Consider the following 14,233-nt stretch of genomic DNA (forward strand, 5'->3'; position numbering starts at 1 on the left):
AAAAGAATAAACAGCACAACTCAGATGGGTGTGCTGTGATAGAGCAGCAATGAGACACCACGATCAGCTGGGCATCATGAGAACATTTCAACTGAAATTTCCATGGGACACTCCAAAATGTAAACTGATGATTTCTCATAGGCTACTTAAATCATAACTGCTCATTACTGCAGGTGAGTTTTACCTGTGAACACACAGTCAACAGAAACTCAGCTTTGAAGGTGACACAGCTATCTCTGTTTCAGTTTTCAAAGTATCAATATCTACGTGTGCACCAGAATCTCCTGAGCATTACCTGTTAAAGTATATTGCCATCTTTTGAATAATGTGAGAAAGAAAATTAAAGAGCGAAAAAAATACCACTTCCAAGTCGTTGCTATTAAACTTATTTCTGCTTATCAATAACACCCAAGATTTGGGGGAACTAAAATTTAATGGAAATGAACCCATTGGAATGCATCCCATTTAAAAAGAACAGTGCACCATAAGATTTTTCAAAAGGTGCTTATTCATTTTCATATGGAGCCTCCATTTAAATATTTAGGGCTATCATGAAGACTAGACTATGTGGGGCTTGAGTAAGGGTTTGGACCAGGTTTATATCACTCAGTGGGATTAATGACCTGACTAGTCCACTGAAAATGTTGAAGGATGCCATCATTTTTAATACAGACTATTTTCCTAGATATTCAAAAGGTGGGAAAATACATATGGGTTTTCTTGGTGGTCGCGTTAACTGTGGCACTGAAGGGGCCGGTGCCTGCACTGTTGTATGCCCGGACAGCCGCGTAATAGGCAAGGTTGCTCTTCAGTCCCCGGAGCCTGGCTGAGGTCTCGTTTCCGGCCACTCTCACCTTGCTTGAGGACTCCTGCTCTTCCCCACTGACCCAGTACCGCACCTGGTGAGGAAGATGCACCAGATGAGAAGGCTGGACCCAGCACCACCTTCCTCATTCTGTGGTTTTCATTAAAATGAGGACTGCGATTTACTTTCTTCTTTATTTGACAAATACTTCCAGAGGATCTACTGTGTGCCAGGTGCTGCATTAGGCTCTGTGGCACAGCAGTGTACACACAGGAAAGGAACCCTAGGAGGAGAATGAGGACAAACATGTACACAGACAGAGCAGATAAATTTAGAGTGTTGAGCATGATCAGACTACGATATCACAGTGGGAGAAGGAAGGGGAAATCTGCCTGCCTTCTCAACTCTTAACCAACTGAGCCCAAGGTCAAGTCCAAAACACTGGCAGAAAGGCACGAACTCTATGGACAGCTGAGGTTCCTTCCTGGAAGAAAGTGAACTGTCAGAGGAAAACATTATTAGATTTACTGTCCTGCAGTGCCAGCCACTGTCAGGTGACTAACAGTGCACACAGAGCTGCACCAGAGGGAGTAAAAGCAGTTAAAAGGGCTGATTTTCAATAGGAATGGGCATTAAAATATTTTTCATATATTTCATTATCCTGGGCCACGCAAAGTGATCTTAGACATACCAGGACATATAAAGAACTCAAAATACTTAACACCAACCAACCAACCAATCAATAAATGGGCTAAGGACCTGAATAGACACTTCTCAGAAGAAGATATACATTCAATCAACAAATATAGGAAAAAATGTTCAACATGTCTTGTAATTAGAGAAATGCAAATCAAAACTACTCTAAGATTTCATCTTACTCCAGTCAGAATGGCAGCTATTAAGAATACAGAAAACAATAGTGTTGGCAAGGATGTGGGGGAAAAGGCACACTCATACATTGCTGGTGGGACTACAAGTTGGTGCAACCCATCTGGAAAGCAGTATGGAGATTCCTTAGAAAATGTGGAATGAAACCACCATTTGACCCAACTATCCCACTCCTTGGTTTATACCCAAAGGACTTAAAAACAGCATACTATAGGGACACAGCCATATCAATGTTTATAGCAGCACAATTCACAATAGCTAAATTGTGAAACCAAACCAGATTCCCTTCAATATATGAATGAATAAAGAAACTGTGGTATATATACCCAATGGAATATTACACAACATTAACAGAGAATAAAATTGTGGCATTTGCAGGTAACTGGATGGAGTTGGAGAATATCATGCTAAGTGAGGTAAGCCAATCCCCAAAAGCTAAGGGTAAATGTTCTAATAAGTGGATTCTGATCCATAACAGGGAGGGGGAGGCATGGGAAAAATGGAGGAACTTTGGTCCTGCAAAGGGGAGAGAGGGTAGGGATGGTGCATGGGGGCAGGAAAGATGGTGGAATGAGATGGACATCATTACCCTAGGTACATGTACGACTGCACATATGATGTGATGCTACATGGTGTACAACCAGAGAAATGAAAAGTTGTGCTGCAATTGTGAACAATGAATCAAAATGCCTTTTGCTGTCATTTATACCTGATTAAAATAAATTAATTAATTAAGAGAAAGATATACAAACATATGGTGAAAAAATATGAATATAAGAGAATATTTGCTGAAGGGAGGAAAAAGGTAGAGAATAAAATAAAAATACATTCTTAAGTACTTACAATTCACATTATAAAGTATTTTACTATAAAATTTTGTGTGCTTTCTTTTTTTGAACATACAGATTGTCTATAAGTAAACAAAGTAAATACAAAAATTTATGCAAATAAATGATTTAGGAAAGTTTACATATTCTTTGGGTAGATAAGACCTGGTATTACTATCTGCTGATCTAAAGCAGGGGCCACATAGTAAACACAACAGCAGATCTACTAGGTTCTCACAAGGGCTTAAGCATATTTCTTACTTTTATAAATATAGACAATCTCTGTTCACTCGTTCTTTCTTCTTCTCCTTCTCCTCCTCCTCCTCCTCCTCCTCCTCCTCCTCCTTCTTCTTCTTCTTCTTCTTTTTGGTGTTGGGAATTGAACTCAGGGACACTCAACCAGTGAGCCACATCCCAAGCCCTATTTTGTATTTTATTTAGAGACCGGGTCTCACTAAGTTGCCACGTGCCTTGTGGTCCCTAAGTCTGGCTCTGAACTGGCGATCCTCCTGCCTCAGCCTCCCGAGCTGCTGGGACTACAGGTGTGCCCACCACGCCCAGCTCTACTCTCTTCATTGCAGTATATGGCCACCTTGTTCTGGCCTTTATGTTTTACTGTTGAAGGCAAAATATAAAAATAGGAAATAATTATTATAACTTATACAACTAAAAAGCAATTTGAGCTCAATGAAACTTGCAATAATTGCTTCTGAGTGCACAGAATGTTGGAAACGGTAAAGGCTTGTGACCACAAGAAACAAAAACAAAAACTTAAAGACTAAGAACATAGCTCAGTGGCCAAAAAGGAAAAAAAGAAGAAAGAAAAAGAAAAGGAAAGAAGGCTTAAGGGACTGGGAAGCTGGACATAGGACAGAGCAGATTTTTAATAATGGAGCTACTCAGCTTTGCCTGATTGGAGGAGGATAGACTTTCTAATTAATTAATTAATTAATTAATTAATTAATTTTAAAAAGGAGAGTTCTAATTTTCATGTAAAATGTCCTAAATTTAGGGTTGACTCAAAACCAATACTGTGTTGATCAAACAAAATGTGCTTATGGGCCACAGCTGATTACAAGTGTCAATCCTCTGTACAAAACACACTACAACTTATTCTCTCTTAAAACACCACTGGGTGAGTGTTAAGGCCCTAAATGATAAGTGAAAGCAAATTATATATTGTGCTAGATCAAAATCTCCCTATGTATGTGCACATGGAAGGATATGTACCCTTATATTCACACAAAATGCTGATCTATGGATGCCTTTATGTGAATTTCTCTCAGAGAAGGGTTATTAGTTTTAATAAGAATCTCAAAGGGAGGATGTGAGCCCAAACAAGTAACATTGAAAAGGATACATGGTTTCTTTTCTAATGCCATAGCCAAATAGCCTGTTAATGGATACTAAAAGCTTTTATATATGGTAGACTCACCAAGAGAAAACACTGTGTGTTGTTAGGTCTAGATGAGCCGTAAATGATAAGAAGATTTCCCTGCTCCTAAGAGCATTGTCTAGTTATTAACTAAGAATGATACAGATCAATAATTATAATAAAATGTACCAGACACAAAACCTGAAGCTTGGGATACAGCATAGACGGGGGTAGCATATAAATATGACTGTGAGACGGCAGCAGGGAGGATTCAGGTGGTAAAATCAGGACTGCCCAAGCTTCCCTCCCCTGTCAGGTTCCAGTGTCAGGGTTGTTCCTTTTCTGACATATCAAACTGGTTGAACACAAGTTGCCTAAGAAAATGTTCTTAGGAGGCTGATTTAAAGAAGACATAAAAATAATTTATAATTGGTAATGTGGAATCTCTTTTTGTAAATCCGTTTATAGAAAGTACTTGAAAGTTCTTGATAGCGGCCTGTTTTAAAGTACTTTAACCAATCTCCACGCATCAGAAGGAGAGCTTTATTTTTAGATCTTAGTTGCTGAGAGGTATTAGAAACATTTAGACACAGAGAAAAATTGTGACAAAGTTGAACATGATACTAGTTAGTGACGACTGATTATATAATCTTTTTAAACAGCTTTCCTTAAAGAGCTGAATAAATATTCATGTAACTAAAACATAAGGAAACAGAGACGTGCCACTAATATTGCCAATTTTCTGAAAGAATTCCATTATGTTCCAAGAAATTTTGTTCAAAAATGCTTCTATAGGGCTAGATCGTTTTTTTAATAAGGTGGAATAGTTAAGAAAGAAATAAGAAAGACAAATATCCCATTTTCCTCTCAGTTGTGTTCTGGATTTAAATAATAAAAGTACTCCAACTGAGAGAAGAGAATATTTCTTTGCTAATTTGGATTTTTATGGGCACAATCACAATACAGGGATGGGAAAGGAAAGATGTCTATGTTGGAGGAACAAACTTTGAAAATGTAATTGTGCAGAAAAGGGTGAATATAAAGTTGACAGAATATGAAGGTGGCATCTACAAAGGATGATCAGAGAGACACACATTACCAAGACACACCCTGTTAATAAAACACAAGACACACCCTGTTAATAAAAAAGCCAGTGTAGATACGACTAGAGGCAGGGCAGCTAAATACACTGATGAGTAATGGATTATAAAATAACTATACCTAAAATGTCCAAGTCTGTTTGACAAGAGATTGAATCTATTATGTAAGAATAGGAGATAAAGAAAAAAGATCAGCCCAATTTGAAAAACAATAAGTAGGACTTGTAGACCTGAAAAAATGCAATGATTAAAAAATTAAGGAAATCAGTAATAAGAGTAAAGCTATAGACTAATAGTGGAAGGGTGAATTAATGAGCCCAGGACATAGCCTGAACAAAGAAATGAAAATTACCAAAGCAAAGCTGTGGCATTGAGAACAGAATGCAAAGTTCCAAACAGAGTTCCCAAAGGAGAGATAAAGGAAAAGGCAATGCTCAGAGGAAAAAATGGCTGAGATCTTTCCAGAGCTGAAGATGTGAGCATTTTCATGGTGCAAACTCTGAATTTAGTGAGGGAACAATAAAAGGCACAGGAGAGGTTGGTTAAGACTGCCTTAGGTTCTCAACCATGCTTCATCCCTAAGAATCTAAGGGATCCAGTCTGCTCCTCTGAGCCGTTCCTGAGCCCCTGAGTTGGGGTTTACAGGTGAGGCTGGGGCCTGGGAGGGAAGGACCTCATTTCCTGACAGAGTAGACAGCAATAACGCAGGTCGTGATGGGCAGGGGCCTCTAGGTTCTGGTCATTACTGCTGACAGCGGACCTGTACACACAGCTGTCCCCCTGATCCATGGGTTTTCCCTCTGTGGTCTCAGCTGCTCTCTTTCAAAAACAGGCAAGAAGGGTAACAACATACACAAAGATACTTTGAGAGACTACTTTCATAAAATCTTTATTATAGTATATTGTTATAATTGTTCTATTTTATTATTAATTATTGCCATTAATCTCTTTATTGTGCCAAATTTACAAGTTGAACTTTACTGTTTGTGGTTTCAGGCAACCACTGGGGTTCCTGGACCATGTCTCCTATGGATGAATGGTGGCTAGGGATAGAACCCTCCATATTGTGGAATTACTAAATGACTTAAACGGCTTCACTCTTAACAGTTTAAAAATGTTTCCTTCCTCTGACCATGGAGATCTACCAAACTCAGTATTCAAGTTCTCAAATTTTCTGCATCTATAAACACTGGTAATTCAATTTTCTGATGAGATATTATGGTATTTTTTTTCCTTCAGAAAAATAAAACCAGTTCACAAGTCAATATATTTTTATCTGGATAAATAAACAGAAACAAACTTGAAGAATGTCAAAACTAAAAATATAATTTCAGTTTCTGTGAGTAATTTGGTTATTCCCAAAACTAATGTTCCTGCTCCAAGTACTCCTTAATATCACTGCATCAGATCTTTCATTTAATTTAAACATAAAATGAAATATAGCTTATAAAACTAATGTATTTAAAAGTAGAACCTTTTTTAGGCTTGAAGGAAACAGGTGTTAAGTTGGAAAAACTCTTTTAATAGACTAAAATAATTTTATGTGTATTTACAGATTTCTAGAGAGATGAACACTTTAACTTAGCTATTAGATTGGGCACATTTAAATCAGCAGAAGCCAGAGGGGGAAATGCATTTGAATGTCTTTTAGGGAGATAAGTCCAGGTCTGTCCTCCTCTGCTCTCAGCCCGGGGAGAGGTATTGTGTACGTTCTTGCCCTCTGACTTCTCTTTGGGTTTAATCAGCAGGACTCAGGAGAGACTGGGATGTTTACTCCCCACCATTTATAGTGCTGTGCCAGGGTTTAGTAGGGACCTTCTAACAAAGAACACAGCAGCACATGGGCAGTGAGGGTCATTCCCAGAATCCCCCACACAGAGTGAAGCCTGCTACACACTGGACCCTCTCCTCTCTGCTTGTCTCCATGGTATTGGAAACCACTCCTGCTGTATCACCGAGCCTCTGTCCCTCCCAAAGTCTGCCTTTTATTCACGTAAACACATTTTACTTTTTTGATATTGATGTAAGAATATCTCAACTGTCTGTACCCAATTTTCCTATGTAGATTCAACTCATGCCACAGTGAATTGAATTCACTGCAAGACAGCAGGAGATGAGACCCCGGGCACATAGCTTTTCTTCAAGTGGAATTTTCATATCCTCAAAAGAAAAAAAAAGGTACTCAAATATTTAACATCTTTTTCTATTCTGATTAAAATATCAGGCCCTGTGCACATTCCATACAGTTGTGGGAACAGGAGGCTGGAGGAAGGCATCTAGAAAGTTTGGTTTGGCATTCTGATATATTACATTTCTTAAGTTCCTCTGCCACACATAAAAAATAATCCTATGCGGTTCCCCCCAAATATGCAACTCTTATTATTTTGCAAATGTTGACTTGTTTCATTTGCTTATTAAATTTGTTCTTCCCAAGGTTTATTCTTTCTTAATGTTTACTTTTATTAACATGTAGTAATGTACATATTTAGGGAGTGCAGCGTAATACTCTAATGCCTGCGTGTACCTCACATAGATCAATCAGAGTAATTATCTTTTCCATCTTGTTATCATTTCTTTTTGTTTGGAACCTTGGAGTTCTTCATAGAAACAGTGAAGAGATTATTGTGAACTAGAGTTTATTTTTTCTAAGCACAAAAGGACTTTAAAGCCATGGTATATTCCAGGCAGGAACTCTAGCGCTCTCTCCTCTTGGTGCCCACTCTCCATGAACTTAATGGCTCTGGATCCTCTTTTGTGGGTCTGCCTCTCTTATTCCTATCCAGAAGGGCACCAGGAAAGATCTGAGCCTGAGTTTAAAGGCACAGCAGATGAAATAAATTGTAGTCTAGGGAAATGAGCTCAACTACTGGTTGGTCAAATCAGAAAGAAAATTAGTCTAGATGCTAATGATGATGTGTGCTCAGCATGTTGCGAGGCACACGATCAACTCACGCCAAGATGAGAGAAAGGTAGGAGATATTAACGATTTTAAAGCCAAACTGGGGAAACTGCAACCCACAAAGTTAGCCACAGGACTGATAATTAAATACTCTGCTAAGTCATTTATTTTTCTAGGTTAATTTTTAAATCATTACTGAAACGAACAAAAGACATATTTTTAACTTGGTGGAATTACATAAATTATTTGAGATTTTTTTCTAATTAGTACATCTTTCTCTTAGCTTGTCTTTCTCTTCATATATTCTACCAAGCACTTGGGGAAGAAATTTTTAATCCTTGTTTTTCCTTTCAATACAGTATACATGTTACATTTGAATATTTTGTCTGCTACTCTCTATACAAATAGATAAGATATGATGCATTTTTTTAAAAAAAGCATTTATTTTTTAGTTGTAGTTGGACTTAATAACTTTATTTCACTTATATATTTTTATGTGGTGCTGAGGGTGGAACCCAGGGTCTCCCATGTGCAAGGCGAGCGCTCTACTGCTGAGCCACAATCCCAGCCCCAAGATGCAATGCATTTTAACCCATAATTGATACCAAGAAAAGTTCCATTTCCTTCTCATCTTTTGCCTCTGACCCTAGTGGCAACAGGCATGAGAGTCACTCGGGGAGTGTATTTTCCTTGTGAAAAGTAGAAAGTATTCTTCTACTCTTTGCTGCTTTTCAGTTTTCTTTTTCTTTCAATGAAATCTCACCCTGAAGCCCAATATATAAACAGAAAAAAAGCAGAAGCTGCAAGTCTCTCAGGGTGGTTTTAACAATGGCTGTTTTATCTCTTGCAATTCTCAAATAATGCTATGAGTTATGGACGACTGTTACTCTATTCTAACTGAGCCTTGGAGAGCTTTAATTACTTGCTTAAGAACATGCAGCAGTGAGATAGCAAAGCCCAAACTGCATTTTTTCCATCAACACATAGTTTGTGCATGTCACCCATGTGCCCGATATTGCTCTGTGAGCTTGGGAGATATCATTAAACAAACACACAGAGTTCCTGTCCCTTGTGGAGCTTATACAGTAACCTACTAGTTTTGAAGGCAGAACTGTCTAATTCCAAAATGGTAGAGCCTTAACTAGAAAATATGAGTTTCCACTAGCATTACTTGATGTCCTTCAGTCAAATACTCTTTCCTGACATGGCTAAGAGATACCATTCCATTTTCATATAGAATATTTTTACCTGGATGAGTCCTTGTCAGTTTAAATTGATATGGAAAAAAATTAGCATCTCCTTGCCCTCATGCTCTCCATTAACTACCATCAACTTTCAAGACCCCTACAATGCTTATAAGCCCACAGTTCTCTTCTATGTAACCTCTCCTTCATTTGTCTCCAGTATTTCACAAGGTACAACCAGATTGGGGATATGATTCTGCCATTATGGCTCATACAGGGCAATTATCCATAGTGGGACTGTGTCTCAGTCCAACTCCTTCACTGAGGAGAGTCACATGTGTTCATTTCTTTAAATTCCCTTTTCTCTTTCACATGAGAGATCACATTGGACCCTTGACTTTCTAGGTCTGGCTGATTTCACTTCGCACGATATTCTCCAGTTCCATCCATCTACCAGAAAATGCTATAATTTCATTCTTCTTTAAGGCTGAGTACTCCATTGAATATGTATTCCACATTTTCCTTATCCATTCATTTGCTGATGGACACCTGGGCTGCTGCCATTCTTGTCTGTTATGAATCAAACTGCTATAAACATTAATGTGGCTGTATCACTACAGTATACTGATTTTAGTTCTTTTGGATAAATACCAAGGAGTGGGATATCTGGGTCACATGATGGATCTATTCCTAGTTTATTGAGAAATCTCCATACTGCTTTCCAAATTGGTTAGTAGTAATTTGCAGTGCTACTGATGATATATGAGTGTACCTTTCCCCCACATCCTTGCCAGCATTTATTATTTGTATTCTTGATGATTGCCACTCTAACTGGAGTGAGATGAAATCTCAATGTAGTTTTGATTTTCATTTCTCTGCTTCTTAAGATGTTGAACATTCTTAATATTTTTCATATTGTTAGCCATTTGCATTTCTTCTGAGAAATGTCTGTTTAGTCAATTTTCCCATTTATTGATTTGGTCATTCCTTTTTTTTCTGGTGTTAAGTTTATTGAGTTATTTATATATTCTTGTTATTAATCCCATGTTAGAGAAGTAGCTGGCAAAGACTTTCTCCCACCTCTCCATGTTTTTAGTTATTTCCTTTGCCATACAGAAGTCTATGTCTCATCCTGCACAAAAATCCACTCAAAGTGGAATAAAGACTTAGGAATAAGACCAGGAACATTGCAACTTCTAGAAGAAAACACACAGTCAACACTCTACAATATGTGTACAGGCATTCATTTTGTTAATAAGATTCCCAAATCTCAAGAAACAAAGCCAAGAACCAACAACTGGGAGCTCAATTTCAATTACAAATTCAGGTATTGCCCCTGAATGGCCTGTATGCAGAGCCTCACTGCTCCAGTGCTGTCTCTGTTTAATTTGATAATATTTATTCAGGCCAATGCTATGTGGTTATAGGGAACAGAAACTCTCTTGAAGCTGCTCAGATAGAAAGGGGGTTCACTGTCAAGAAGGACAAAGCACTATGAAAAAGGATGTAAGAAGTCCACTTGAGAATTGGGCAGTTGTCAAAGAGCTCTTCTATTTTACTCTTGTAAGGTTGTAGGGACCTTGTTTTTCTCCTTGTGAGGGTGAAGTGGGGAGATATCTGCTCTATCTCATCTTTGCAGACATACTTTTTCCTATATGCCAATGGCCTAAGAAGTGTGAACTTGGCTACAAATATGACATATGACCACATGACCCTCATTAACTATAACCTCTGTATTCCTTACTTAAATATCTCACACAAGAATCTGACTGGGTCAGCTCACTGTGCAGACCAGTTGACTTTGGTCACATGGTCACTGGGATACAACCACTGGAGACTGTATTGGGGAGTGGAGGGGTACGTGGCTGTGTCATGCTAATATGGCTATGTTAGTCTGCCACTGAATCAGCAATTACACATGAGGGCAGTTTCCTAAGAAGCCAGCAGTGGGTGGTGGGGATGAAGTCACAACCATGACCTCTATAACAGCATTGCTAGATAAATCTTAAAATGTGTTTATCTCACCACTTCCTAATTCCACTGTTCCCTATGAAATATGGGGTACAGTTCACGTAGTTCCTCTTACATTCAAATTCATCTGTGACCTGCTCTCCTATGCCTCGGTGGGCATCATCTTCAGTGTAACCTTGGTTTTGTACACAGCCTCTACACCTTTACTCCTCCAAAATGCTGTGCTCAATCTGGAATGTTCTCAGTACCTCTACATTCATTTCCTTTCCCTCCAAAGTCCTGGTTAAACCTTCCTACCATCTGGAAGTCTGTAAAGCTGGGTCATCCTTCTTCCTCAAACACTTCTTGCTCAGGTGAACTATTCCTACTTCATTATATTAGGTCTTATGATGCCCTCTCTTTTGGATATTTCATCTTATTTCACCATACATCAAGGTCTCTGGAAACACAAATTATACTACGGGCAGCTGAATTCTCTAGAATTCAGGAGAGAATCTCACAACCAAGGACATAAGACCATAGCTGGAGGAAGGTGACTTTCTACTGACATAGCCATCCAATGATAGGACCACAGCCTTTCAATCTCACCCTCAGTTTTCAGTCAATCCATCATAAGATCTGGCTGACAGTGCCCATGACTGCCTTTCATATTCACTGTTTTGTTCCTTTTCCACCCCAACTAAGGTGGTACTCATGCCCCTGGCAGGGTTAAATTAGGTATGTACTAATAATCAGATGGCACAATGTGTGGGTAAGAAAATAGCAACCCAGAACAGAATTCATATAAGTTGTCATTGTTCAGAAGAAGTTTTAGTGAAAGAAGCAAAGTAGCGTGGTAACATACAAACACAAGTTAGTTTACCTCATAGCCAAGCAAATGTCCATTGCTCAACTTCCAAGGAATGGTGTTCCACAAAACTTCAATTTCTGAAGAAGACAGGCTATGGGCAGAAACTTCAGTTGGGGCATTGTAGGCTCTGTTTAGGAATAGAAATTGAAAACAAATGATCATTTCTGCAGTTGAATAAAACAATCCTTTGACATCCTTATTTTTGAGAAAGCATTTTAACATAAGTGAAACTTTTATAGTCATCCCATAAAAATATTTGAAAACAAGCACCATGTCTTGAAAACACAGACACTGATCTATTGCTGAGGACGAGGTGGCCACAGTGCCACAGGGGTTTTCCTTGCTCAGCGCCCACAGCAACCTGTGCCTTGCACCTCTTTCTTAGTATTTCCTTCTTCGCTCTGTTCTCTCTACCCCTTTTTCTCCTCTCTTTCACCCCACACCAGCTGCTTGGGAACTCCTATACTACTTTCTTATTTGGGTCAAACAAAGTCAAAGTCAAGTTCAAGTAAAGTTCATTTACTCAGCAAGCACTGAGTGCCTAATTTCACACAAGGGGCAGTGTGAATTTGGATACTGACTCTTTTGAAGGAGTAGGTAGACATGCCCATGTGATCTCCAGTAAGAACACCCCCTTATAATGAACATTCTTGGGGATTCATGGGAATCTCATAAGGCTCAATGATAAAGTCTTCCTCTGATTCACTGAAATGTCTGAGTGTATTTCCAACAAGCCCCTCATTTTTTTCTTAGGCAACTAAATATCTTTCTTATGTGTGAACAGACAGCCCTTTGACCAACTCCTCAGAGTGATAAGGATGATTCAGGAGAAGGGAGGTGAGGGGCACAGGAATAGGCCAAAGGCTAAGTCTGTTCCCTACTTCCCACAGCCAGTTCTCAGGCCCTAGATGCTGACGGCAGACAGTGTCTGATGTCCTCCTGCTGGCTAATTTCCATCACTTCCCAGACTCACAACCTGCCCTTGTAATTCCTGGAAGCTCTTGGAAATGGGGTCTGGTTATGAATGCAAGACTCTTTCTTTTGCAAAGATGCCTATAATACCTGTTTTTATCCTTTTCAGAACTCAATGGGAAATGAGAAGACAAGAATAATGGTGGCCGTCCTCCGTCCTCAGAAATATGGAGTCTATTTTTAGGAATGATAACTGTGGACCTTTTTTTTTCAATTTACTGCCAGTTCTGAGGTTAGGAGAGACCCTGGGATATACTACATGAGCTCAGAATGCTTAAGGCCAATGGCCCTGGGTTAAAATCCTGGCTCTTACTACAGGAGTTTTGGCAGATTTATTCATCTCTTTCATCAGGCTTTCATTTTCTAATTTGAAGATGGGAGACTTTTCATTTGAAAATTCTAATTAGGTAACTCCTGGCAGATGGCAACCATGCAATACAGGTTGGCCCCTAACATCTTTGTTAGGTGGAACCACATGAGGTGGCCAATATTCAGTTGCAGTCATCTATAAAATAGTGATTTGCTATCATTTTCTAGAGTGTTCTTGAGATGTCTCAGAATGTGGAGCAGATTTAATAGGAGAGAATGACTCAATGGTTTTCTAGTGAAGTGTGTGTGCACACAGCAGAATGATGCAATGAGGCCAGAGTGACAGGTACTCATATCCCTCAAAGGTTCACATTGTACATCTCTTGGATGGCATCTTGGCCCTCGCTTTCTGTCTTGCTAGTGACCGTTTCTCAGTTGCAGAAACCACAACAGAACTTTGGACTAGGGTAGCTTCCAGGGACTATTTTATTCTTCAACCAAGAAGAACAGGGTTGCAACCAATTGTTAGATTCTCTGTCCCTCGAGTCTTATACTTCAAGTCAGTTATGGTTGATCTTTATGACCTGCCCTGGGGACATAACCACAAGTTTGATTACTGTTGACTTGAGGGAAAAAAATACCCCTAAGGCCACAGAGAATTTTCTAGTCAGGTTTGAGCACAACTAGCTTATCGATATATAAACTTGTTTCCCGCACCTTCTTCTGCAGAGAACACTGTTGTCACTGGGCTAAATGGGCCTTCACCTCTGTTATTTTAGACACCCACTTTGACTTCATAGGGTGAAAATGGCATGATGCTTTCATTCCTGAAGACGTATCTTGGGGTGTCAGGGGATGTCACCACTGTCTGGATCCAGTTGGTAACCCCAAGAGGGCGGAAATCAACCACATACCCAAAACCTTCACCATTCTGCAGCTCTTCAGGGACTGGCTGTAAAGAAAAGGTACATTGTGTCACCCTTAAAGACAAGGGCATAGCAAAGTGATGAGTCCTCATCCTTAGTGTTTCCTATGAATTATCAAATAATAACC

The 14,233-nt window shown here is 39.2% G+C and overlaps 1 pseudogene; it reads right to left on the reverse strand.

Annotated features, from left to right (window-relative positions):
* Positions 1–708: 708 nt before the first annotated feature.
* LOC143640268 (contactin-3-like) overlaps positions 709–14,233 on the reverse strand; it is a 76,497-nt pseudogene continuing 62,972 nt past the window's right edge.

The sequence above is a fragment of the Callospermophilus lateralis genome, unplaced genomic scaffold (assembly GCF_048772815.1).
Source record: "Callospermophilus lateralis isolate mCalLat2 unplaced genomic scaffold, mCalLat2.hap1 Scaffold_1583, whole genome shotgun sequence".
NCBI classification, from domain to species: Eukaryota; Metazoa; Chordata; class Mammalia; order Rodentia; family Sciuridae; genus Callospermophilus; species Callospermophilus lateralis.